The sequence below is a fragment of the Nicotiana tabacum genome, chromosome 18 (assembly GCF_000715075.1).
Source record: "Nicotiana tabacum cultivar K326 chromosome 18, ASM71507v2, whole genome shotgun sequence".
Classification (NCBI taxonomy): domain Eukaryota; kingdom Viridiplantae; phylum Streptophyta; class Magnoliopsida; order Solanales; family Solanaceae; genus Nicotiana; species Nicotiana tabacum.
The window spans coordinates 140347205-140359610 of NC_134097.1; positions in this window are offsets into that span (position 1 = coordinate 140347205).

Below are 12406 nucleotides of genomic sequence, written 5' to 3' on the forward strand. Positions count from 1 at the left end.
ATTCAAACACCGAGCCACATATGCAATGATATCCTTCTTCATTCTCCGCCACCAATAATGCTGCCGCAAATCCTGATACATCTTCGCGGCGCCCCGATGAATAGAGTACCGGGAACTATGAGCCTCCTCTAAAATCAACTCTCGAAGCCCATCTACATTAGGCACACAAACTCGACCCTGCAATCTCAAAGCTCCATCATCACCTAAGGTAACCTGCTTGGCACCTCCGTGATGCACCTGTCTCTGAGGACACACAAATGGGGATCATCATACTACCGATCTCGGATACACTCCAATAATGAAGAGCGAGCGACTGTGCAAGCTAACACACGGCTGGGCTTAGAAACATCCAACCTCACGAACTGATTGGCCAAATCCTGAACATCCAAAGCAAGTGGTCTCTCACTGGTCGGAATATAAGCAAGACTACCCATACTGGCTGACTTCCTATTCAAAGCATCGGCCACCACATTGGCCTTTCCCGGGTAATATAAGATAGTGATATCATAATCTTTCAACAACTCCAACCACCTCCTCTACCTCAAATTCAACTCCTTTTGCTTGAACAAATATTGAAGACTCTTGTGATCCGTGGACACCTCACATGCCACGCCATACAGATAATGCATCTAAATCTTCAATGCATGAACAATGGCTGCCAACTCCAAATCATGAACCGGATAGTTCTTCTCATGAATCTTCAACTGCCGTGAAGAATAGGCAATGACCTTGTTATCCTGCATCAACACTGCACCAAGTCCAATACGAGATGCATCATAATAGACTGTATAAGGCCTTGAACCTATGGGAAATACCAACACCGGTGCCGTAGTCAGAGCTGTCTTGAGCTTCTGAAAGCTCGCCTCACACTCATCCGACCATCTGAACTGGGCACCCTTCTAGGTCAACCTGGTCATCGGGGTTGTGATAGATGAAAACCCCTCCACGAACCGACGATAGTAGCCTGCCAATCCCAAGAAACTCCGAATCTCTGTAGCTGATGCTAGTCTAGGCCAGTTCTTGACTGCCTCGATCTTCTTCGGATCAACCTGAATACCTTCTGCTGATACAATATGACCCAGGAATGCAACTGAACTCAACCAGAATTCACACTTCGAAAACTTGGCATACAACTGACTATCCCTCAGAGTTTGAAGAACCACTCTAAGATGCTGCTCGTGTTCCTCCTGGCTACGGGAATAAATCAAAATATCATCAATGAAGACTATCACGAACGAATCCAAATAAGGCCTGAACACTCGGTTCATCAAATCCATAAAAGTTGCTGGGGAATTTGTCAACCTGAATGACATCACCAAGAACTCATAATGCCCGTACCGAGTGTGGAAAGCTGTCTTAGGGACATCGGATGCCCTAATCCACAACTGATGTTAGTCGGATCTCAAGTCAATCTTTGAAAATACCCTGGCACCATGAAGCTGATCAAACAAATCATCAATCTTCGGCAATGGATACTTATTCTTGATGGTAACCTTATTCAACTGCCGGTAATCAATACACATTCTCATCGATCCGTCCTTCTTCTTAACAAACAACACCAGCGCACCCCAAGGCGAAACACTCGGCCTAATAAAACCCTTCTCAAGCAAGTCTTGCAACTGTTCCTTCAACTCTTTCAACTCCGGTAGGGCCATACGATACGGCGGAATAGAAATGGGCTGAGTGCTCGGAGCCAAATCAATGCAAAAGTCAATATCCCTGTCGGGTGGCATGCCCGGCAGGTCTGAAAGAAAAACCTCAGGAAACTCACGAACAATGGGTGCAAAATCAATAGAAGGAACCTCAGCACTAAAATCACGTACATATGCCAAATAGGCCAAACACACCTTCTCGACCATATGCTGAACCTTCACATAAGAGATAACACTACCAGTAGAATGACCAGGAGTCCCTTTCCACTCTAAACGAGGTAAACCCGGTATGGCTAAGGTCACAGTCTTGGCATGACAGTCCAAGATAGCGTGGTAAGGTGATAACCAGTCCATCCCCAATATGACATCGAAATCAACCATGTTCAAAAGAAGCAAATCTACGCGATTCTCAAGACTCCCAATCACAACTATATATGAACGATGGACTCGATCTACCACAATAGAATCACCCACCGGTGTAGACACATAAACAGGAGCACTCAAAGAATCACTAGGCATGATCAAATACGGTGCAAAATAAGATGACTCATACGAGTATGTAGACCTTGGATCAGATAACACTAAAGCATCTCTATCACAAACCAGAACCATACCTGTAATAACCGCATCTGAAGCCTCCGCCTAGGGCCTAGCTAGAAGAGCATAACATCGGGGCTGGGCCTCACCACCCTAAACTACATCTCTGGGACGGACTGATGCTGGCTGGCCTCCACCTCTAGTGGCCTGAGCTCTACCTCTAATACCTCTACCTCCACCTCTAGCAGCTCTACCCCCACCTCTAGCTGGCTGGGGGGCTGGGGGGCACCTGGTGCCTGAACCATGGCGCGGGAACCTGATGCTAAGAGATACTCGGTGCTTGAGGGCAAAACCTAGCAATGTGACCCATATCACCACAAGTGTATCAAGCCCTAAGTTGCTGAGACTGCTGGCCCTAATGACCTAAATGACCACCCCGAAAACTCTAAAGTGACGGTGCACTGATAGGAGCAAGTGGTGCACTGTAGGACTACTGATCAGAATATTGCATCTGAGGACCTCGGCCACCTAAAATACCCTGAGAAACCTGGAGTGCTGACTGAAAAGGCCTAGGAGGATGGCCTCTACCATATGGATCCCTACCTCCAGACGAGGTACCACTGAATTGGCCTGAATGACGGGGCCTCTTGTCCGACCCATGACCACCTCCCTATGACAGAACCATCTCTACTCTCTTGGACACCTCCTGGAAAGATATCTCACTCCCTGCCTCCCTAGCCATATAAAGACGAATCGGCGGAATAAGTCCATCAATGAACCTCCTCACCCTCTCTCTCTCTCTCTCGGTGGGAAGTATGATAAGAGCATGACGATCCAAGTCGATGAATCTAGTCTCATACTGGGTAACAGTTATAGAACCCTGCTGGAGGTGCTCAAACTGCCTCTGATAGGCCTCTCTCTGAGTGATGGGGAGTAACTTCTCCAGAAATAGCTGCGTAAATTGCTCCCAAGTCAAGGCTGGCGATCCGACTGGTCTAGCTAAGTAATAATCTCTCCACCAAGTATTGGCAGATCCAGATAAACGAAAAGTAGCAAAATCGACCCCATTGGTCTCAACTATCCCCATGTTCCTAAGAACCTCGTGACAGCTGTCTAGATAATCCTGGGGATCCTCAGTAGATGCACCGTTGAAAGTAGTAGTGAAGAGCTTGGTGAACTTATCCAACCTCCACAAAGCATCGGCAGACATAGCTTCTCCATCGCCGGTCTGAGCTACCACACCCGGTTGAACTGCTCCAACTGGCTGGACCGCTGGAGTTTGAAATTAGGGAGCTACCCGCTCTGGAGTGCGAGTAGAAGGAGTCTGGGATTCTCCTATAGCCTGAGAGACGACTGGTACTACAGGAAGCAAGCCTGCTCGGGTGACACTCTCCATGAGGCCCACCAGATGGACCAGAGCATCCTGAAGAATTGGGGTAGCAATAAACCCTTCTGGGGCCTGACCTGGGCCCACCGGAACTGCTGGGGCTAGAACCTTATCATCAAAGTCAACATGAGGCTCCGACGTTGGTGTTGCTGCTCAGGGCTGAGCTCTGCCCCTACCTCAGCCTCTAGCACGGCATCGGCCTCAACCTCTGCCCCTCGTGGGAGCTGCTGCTGGGGGCTCGGGTTGCTGGTCAGTGGATGAAGAAGCGCATGTTCTCGCTATCTGCGAAAGAACAGAGTAGAAATTCAATTAGCATTGAGAAACCAAACTACACGACAAGAGAGAATAAATGTGAAGTTGTTCCTAACTCTGGGGATAAATACAAATGTCTCTGTACCGATCCCTCAGACTCTACTAAGCTTGTCTGTGAACTGTGAGACCCATGTAACCTAGAGCTCTGATACCAACTTGTCATGACCCGGATTTCCCACCCTCGGGAGTCGTGATGGCGCCTACTAATGTGAGCTAGGCAAGCCAACCATTTAACTACTTATTTCATTACTCAATTATTTCTTTAAAACCATTATAAGACGATAACATGAAAACAACGGAACTTTAAATAATTAAGCGGGAGATAACAATTAAATATCTAAAATTTACATCTATTACAACTCTTAAAACCCAAAGCACCCAAAACCTGGTGTCACAGTGTCACAGACGGTCTAAGATTTACTACATACAAAGTCTGAAGACCATACACTGTTTCTGAATAAAAGGAAAATGAAGCAGGAAATAGGAATAGAGGAGACGTCAGGGCCTGCGGACGCCTGCAAGTCTACCTTGGATCTCCGCGTGGACTGAAGATAGCCTCCACACTATAGTCCAAAAGCTGCTCCGGGGTCTGCACATAGTGTAGAGTGTAGTATCAGCACAACCGACCCTATGTGCTAGTAAGTGTCTAGCCTAACCTCGGCGAAGTAGTGACGAGGCTAGGACCAGACTACCAAATAACCTATACAGTTCAAATACATATACAGTGGAAAGAAATACAGAAATAACCAGTCAATATGTGAGCGGGAACATGCTGTGGGGGAGATAACAATTCCGAATAGAAAAACATCAAGTAATGAAAGGAACAATATAATTCGAATATCAACAAAGAATCAGAAATAAACGAATGCACGGCATCACCCTTCGTGCTTTTACTCTCGTCCTCACCAAAGCAATCATATAATAAAAATGTACACGACATCACCCTTCGTGCTTTTACTCTCTTTCCTCACCATATAATCAATATAATCGGCACAGAATGGTACATTGTACGGCACGACATCACCCATCGTGCTTTACACTCTTTCCTCATAAAACAAACAATGCACGACATCACCCTTTGTGCTTTAACTCTCTTCCTCACCCAAACAACAATCACAAACAATAGGGAAAGGGAACAAATGAAATTTACAATAAAAATCCCGACAAGGGAACAACAATTCAACAATTAAATCCCGACAAGGGAACAACATCAATAAAATCAACATCCCGGCAAAGGAGATAGCAAATAAATCAACAATAGTCCGGCAAGGGTGACAACATAATGATCTCTTCTCTTTCTCATTTTTACTTCACGATTCACTTCACAAATAGAGCCAATGCTTTAGAGGTTCAATTATCACTTATACCTTCACAACTCATTTCACAACTCGAGCCAATGCTCTAAAAGTTCAATTGTCACTTATACTTTCACAATTCATTATACAACTTGAACCAACGCTCCTCAATGTTCATAGGTCACAATTCTTTCCACAAACTTTATACAACAAATAGAAACCATCACCAAGGCATGAAAGATACAACGAAGTCATGATAATCACAATATAAAGACTCACGGGCATGCTAAACACCAATGTATAGATACTCGTCATCATGCCTATATGTCGTACTCAACAATTACCATATAGCAAATAGGACTCAACTTCTAATTAGACCAAACACTTACCTCGATGCCACGAACACAATTCACGTTTCAATTATAGCTTTACTCCTTGGTTCCACTTCCAACTCGCTTGTATCTAGCCACAATTTACTTAGTTACATCAATAAACGCTAAGAGAATCAATTTGAATGCATGAAAACGAATTTCCCAAAGTTTTGCCCAAAAAGTCAAAAATCGCCCCCGGGCCCACATGGTCAAAACCCGAGGTTCGAACCAAAACCCGATTATCCATTCCCCCACGAACCCAAATATATAATTTGTTTTGAAATCGAAACTCAAATCGAGGTCCAAATCCCCAATTTTTTGAAAAACCTAGGTTCTACCCAAAACACCCAATTTTTCCCATGAAAATCATTGATTTTGAGTTGAAATCATATTGAAAGATGTTAATGATTGAAGGAAATGAGTTAAAATTAACTTACAATCGATTTGGAAGAAGAGTTGTTCTTGGAAAATCGCCCAAAGGAGTTTGTGTTTTGAAAAGATATGAAAAATGGGTTTAAAATCGTCTAAGTATAAAGTTGCAGGTCGCAGGTATGGGAAATGCGAACAGGGGTTCGCAATTGCGAACCTCGTCCTCAATTGCGAACCCCGACCTCTGCTAACTTGGGAATTGCAAAACAGGGTTCGCAACAGAAATGCTGAACCTTCGTATTTGCAAAAATAGTGTCGCATTTGCGACTTCGCATTTGTGATACATAGGTCGCATCTGCGATCACTGGCCCATTGGAAAATCTTCGCATTTGCGAGCCAAGGCAGGCCTTGGCTGGTTTCACATTTGCGATCCAGCTTCGCATTTTGCGAGCCAGGCTTCACAAATGCGAAGCCTGCAGGCCTGGGCACACCAGCTAAAATTCTGCAATTTTTCTAAGTTCCAAATGCACCCTGTGGCCTATCCAAAACTCACCCGAGCCCTCGGGGCTCCAAACCAAATATACACACAACCTCAAAAATATCCCACAGACTTATTCGTGTACTCATATCACCAAAATAACATCAAAAACATCGAATTAAAACATCAATATCAATGAAATTTATAAAAACTTCTTAAACATCAAATTTTGCATTTAAGGTCTGAATCACGTCAAACGGATTCCGTTTCTTACCAAACTTCACAGAATCATCTTAAATCATATATAAGACCTATACTGGGCACCGAAACCAAAATATGGTCCCGATACCAATATGTTCTAATCAAAATTCATTTCCAAACTTTATAAATAATTTCAGAAAATAATTTTCTTCAAAAATTCATTTCTTGGGCTTGGGACCTCGGAATTCGATTCTGGGCATACGCCCAAGTCCCATATTTTCCTACGGAACCTCCGGGACCGTCCCTCATGTGTCCGGGTCTGTTTACCTAAAACGTTGACCGAAGTCAAATGAATTAATTTTATAGTCAAAATTTATCATTTTTCACAGATTTTCACATTTAGGCTTTCCGACTACGTGCCCGAACTGCGCATGCAAATCGAGGTGATGCTAAAAGAGATTTTTAAAGCCTCAGAACGTGGAATTTCATTTTAAAACAAATAATGACCTTTTGGTCATCACATCAAGACTCGAATTGTCAACTATACCAGCTGTGTTTGAATAACAGACTTATTGTTGCGCGACAAAGCCAAATTTCTGTATTGTGTTGTCCTCTCATCTGCAGAAGAATGTCTAGATGTATAGACTAACTAACTAATATATATATATATATATATATATATATATATATATATATATAGAAAGAGAGAGAGAGAGAGATTAAATTTAAATAAAATATTAATTATTTAATTAGTAAGGTTAGTTCAAGTTAATAAGATGTTAGCTATTACATTACCTTGGATCTTGTTGCTAACTATTTTATTACTAATATAAAAATTTAAGTAGTTTAATTCGAAGTTCTAGAAATAGTTAAGAAATCTTTCTTTTGTTTTTATATTTCTTCCTACAAATGTCAATGTTGCCTTAGCGAAAATTTTCTAATATTGTTTACTATTAATATTTTTTTGGGCCTCAATATTTTGGGGACCTAAAGTAAAGGTCTTATTCAGGGGTATACATAGGTCGGGTTCGTTCGCATTTTGCAATTACCAAACCAAATTAATTGTGTCGGGTTATTAAATCTAAAGACCAAACCAATCCAATAAAACTCGGGTTTTTCAAATTTTTTTCTAGCACAAAACATATAACTTGTGCTCAAAATATTTCTTTAATCCTAGTAAGATACAACTATATAAGGTATTTTTCAAGAAAATAATACAAAATATGAGATGTGTCATGGCATTATCCAAATATTCAAAAATAAAGACAATAAAATTATGTAATATAAATATTGCTAATTAGAAAGCCATAATAAAAATAAACATAATCTAAAAGTACTAAGTCATGATAAAATAAGTAGACTAATAAGGGAGTATTAATTACATGACTAAACGCTAAAGAAAAAATAAAAATATGTTATGCATTTTTATCTATGTTATAGTAAAATAAAAAATAGATATTCAATACATTATCGTTCGTAATATTGAATTGAATGTCTTTTGTTAGCGTTGGTATTGATTTGATTTTGGTTTGGACTTTTGTTAGTATTTTTTAAGTTACTAATATTAATGGTTATAAAACTTATTGGAACATTCAAAAGTTTTAAATCCAACCTTGAAATAATACCTTAAAATATAAAATTATGAATAAATTTAAGAAATATTTATAAATTACATCACAATAAGTATATTTATATATTAAATATATCTAAAATTTCTATATATGTAGTGTCGGGTTGGTTTGGTTTTGGTTTGACTTTCTTTAGTTAAAACCAAACCAAACTAATTATGGTCGGGTTCTTTTTTCCAACCAAACCAAATCAAATCAACCAAACTATAGTCGGATTTTTTTCTCGGTTTAACTTGAATTATCGAGTTGGTACGGTTTACTGTTTCTTTTGTACACCCCTAGTTTCATTAGCCTGACCCATAAGCCACCCTACCCGAGATGAAGTGATTACTTATTTAACAATAATAAGTGTTTTATCTATAATAAGTATTTTTGGTGAAATAGCGATTGAAATCAAAATCCTCTATAATAAGTGTTTTCTCTTTTGGGGTACTTTTTCATTCCTCTAATGCTAGAGGCGGAGCGAAGATTTGAAGGTTATGAGTTTAGAGTTCTAATCTTTTTAAGTTATTGGGTTGTAAATTAATAAATATTACATATTCAATAAATTTCATAAGACAAATACAAGGTTTGGATAAAAACTACTGGATTAAGTCGAACCCGTAGGTGATAGGCTAGCTGCACCCCTGCCTGATGCTACGTGAATAGTATTACCCTATGATGAAATAGTATTATCCTCTAATGGTAATTAGGAAAAAAAAACTTTTTAGGATTTAGTTTCCTTATTTGTTTCCAACTCATCACATTTTTCCTTTAAATTAAGTATTTCCAAAAAAATTGAATATTTTTCGAACACGACTTCTTCCGGCTAATATTTTCCTTGTAGTCCACGGATTTAATTCTTCAAGGAATCCGACTTTTGCTAAGGATTCTTCAAGGAATCCAAATTTATATTTTCTAAATATTAGGAAAATAATTGAAAGACTATTTTATACAGTACGAACTTTATTTTAAAAGGGTAAAAAAGACAAACGACATTTCGCTAAGGGCCTTCGTGCTTTTAAAATATATATAAAATAAAACTGCAATACAATTTATTACAACTACCCACTACCCTAAGGACTGATAGTACAAGTCATGTGCCACTATGATTTGGATTACAAAACTAGTAGATGAAATAAGTACAATATTTATTTGAAGATTACATAAACAAAAATGAGGTCCTAATCTATCATGAACAAATGGTACCTCGAATCTGGGACGCAACCACAACTTCAATGCATGCCTTTGTTATCCACAACAGAGCGGCTCCAAGAATCTTCATGCAAGGTGCAGAAGTATAGTATGAGTACACCACGGTCGGTACCTAGTAAGTATCAAGACTAACCTCGGTGAAGTAGTGACGAGGTTCAAGTCATGTGATACTCACTAGTCAAATAACATGTGTAATATATCAAAAACGGGCAACAAAATATATGTCAGAAAAGTAATAACATGAATTTTATCAGAACCAGTAATAACAATTTAGTGCAAACAAAGACTCGACTTTAGCAACATGTCATCAATTAAAATGCACACATATTGCATCTCGTTCCCACATTATCAGTCACACTCGCATGACAAAGACCTCATGCCCAATATCAATCACACTCGCACGCAAAGACCTCGTGCCAATATCATTTACACTTGCACGGAAAAGACCTCGTGCTCGCACGGCAAAGACCTTGTGTCAATATCAATCACACTCGCATGACAAAGACCTCGTACTCGCACAATAAAGATCTCGTGCCATATATAATCACACTCGCACGGCAAAAACCTTGTGCTCGCACGACAGAGACCTCGTGCTACATAGAACCACATTCGCCCGACAAGGACCTCGTGTTCGCCCGGCAAAGACCTCATAGACATATAATCACACTGGCACGACAAAGACTTCATGCTCGTACGACAAAGACCTTGTTCTTGCACGACAAAAACCTCGTGTCAATACCCAAATAATCCACTCAACATTCCCACATATGTCACAAAAATCACAACAATAATGCGAAAGTTTTTATTATGGATATGAGTATATAATTTATTTATAAAGTGCACAAGGACAAGAAAAATAGTAAAATGTGTATGTGTATTTAACAAATAAAGCATTACTACGGCTAAAACAAGTATATTGATCATGTTCACATAGCCACAAAGTGATTAAGCATGGTACATATACAATAATTCATCAAATTAAGGCATATTAATAGCAAAAGGTCTATTGCGGTCACAAACCACACATAGTACTCGTGTACATGCTCATCACCTCGTGTACATGTCGCTTTTCACATAACACAAATAGGTAAATAAGGACAAATCCTAAGGGGGTATTCCCCCACATAAGGTTAGGCAAGGTACTTACCTCAAACAAGTCAAATCAATAATCTAAAAATGCATTCTCGTGCGAATCGACCTCCAAACGGATCAAATTATGCCAAAAACAACTCAATAACACCAAATAATGCCATAGGAATCAAACTCAAATGATAAAGGTCGAATATTTAATCAAATATTCAAAGTCAACCAAAAAGACAACTCACTCTCGCACCCCGGAACCCGATAAAACTCACAAATTCCGACAACCTAGTCGATTATGGGTCCAAATCCGATTTCGAATCAATATTCAAAATCAAATTATTTACTTTAGAAAAGTTTGGCCAAAACCCCAAATTTCTCTTTTAGATCTACTAATCAAATGCCAAAATCAAATATAGAATCATAAAAAATAATCAAATTCAAGTAAAGAACACTTACCCAATCTACGTAGGTGAAAATCACTTAAATAATCATCCAGATCCGAGCTCCCAATCTTAAAATATGATAAAATGAGCAAAACCCTCGAATATAATAAATTATAGATATGCTCTAGGAGTACCCTTCGCGATCGCGACCAATAGTCACAGGATTGCGATGCATAGAAGTAGAGCCGCCTTCAAAACTAACTATGTCATCGCGCCTGACCAATCATGATCGCGGAAGACAATCAACTACAACATTGCGAACTTGGACACTCAACGCGAATATGAGAGACAAAATTACCACAGCTTAACTTCAAACCCTATGCGGACGCACTACATCCATGCGAACGCGATACGTTCAAGCACCGACATACCGAGGACGCGATACCATGTCGCGAACGTGACTCACAAAGCCTAAGCTCCAAACGTACGCTATGTGATCGCGGAAACACATTTGCGGTCACGAAAAACATGTGAGGCATGAGAAACCAACAACTCCAAACATCACAAAAATGGTCTGGAACCACCCCGATGACACACGAGGTACCCGAGACACCATCCGATCATACCAATAAGTCCCAAACATAACATGGACATACTCGAGGCCTCAAATCCTACAAAATAACATCAAAACCACGAATCGCACCTCAATTCAAGCTTAATGAACTAATTAAACTTCCAACTTTCAAAACTCATGTTGAACCACGTCTGACTAACTTAGAATTACCTGAAATTTTGCACACAAGTTCCAAATGACATAATGAACCTATTCTAACTCGTTGAACAACAATTCGAACCCGATAATACTGAAGTCAACTCCCGGTGAAACCTATGAACTTTCAAACCTTCAAATTTTCAACCTTCGCCAAATAGAGCCAAAACCTTCTAGAAACATCCAAATACAAACCCGGACATATACCTAAGTCCAAAACCACCATACAAACCTATTAGAACCATTAAAATGCGAATCTGAGACCGTTTATATGAAGTTACTCCAAATCAATTCTTCTTCTAAATCAATCCCGAACCTCTCGAACATCGAACCAACCATATACGCAAGTCATAATACATCATATGAAGTTAATCAAGACCTTAAACCACCGGATGAAATGCCAATATTCAAAATGACCAGCGGATCGTTACAGATTTGCAGAAAAATAATGCCAAATTGCAAAGAAACTCCGGAGAAAAAAAGGGAGGGCAGGGGTGTCATGTGGCAAAATGCATGGGACAAGGGTGTAGGGGTGGGCATAAAATCCGAAAAATCGAATTCCGAACCGGACCGTATTAATTCGATATTTCGGTTTCGGTTTTTTCTGATATTTCGGTCTAATTCGGTATTACATTTTCGGTATTTCGATATAACAGTACGGTCCTCGGTATTAGGATCTTGAAATTTTGGTACATTGAAATCCCGAATTTTAAGTTGGACCTATAGCTATAATGCCCAGCCCAAGTT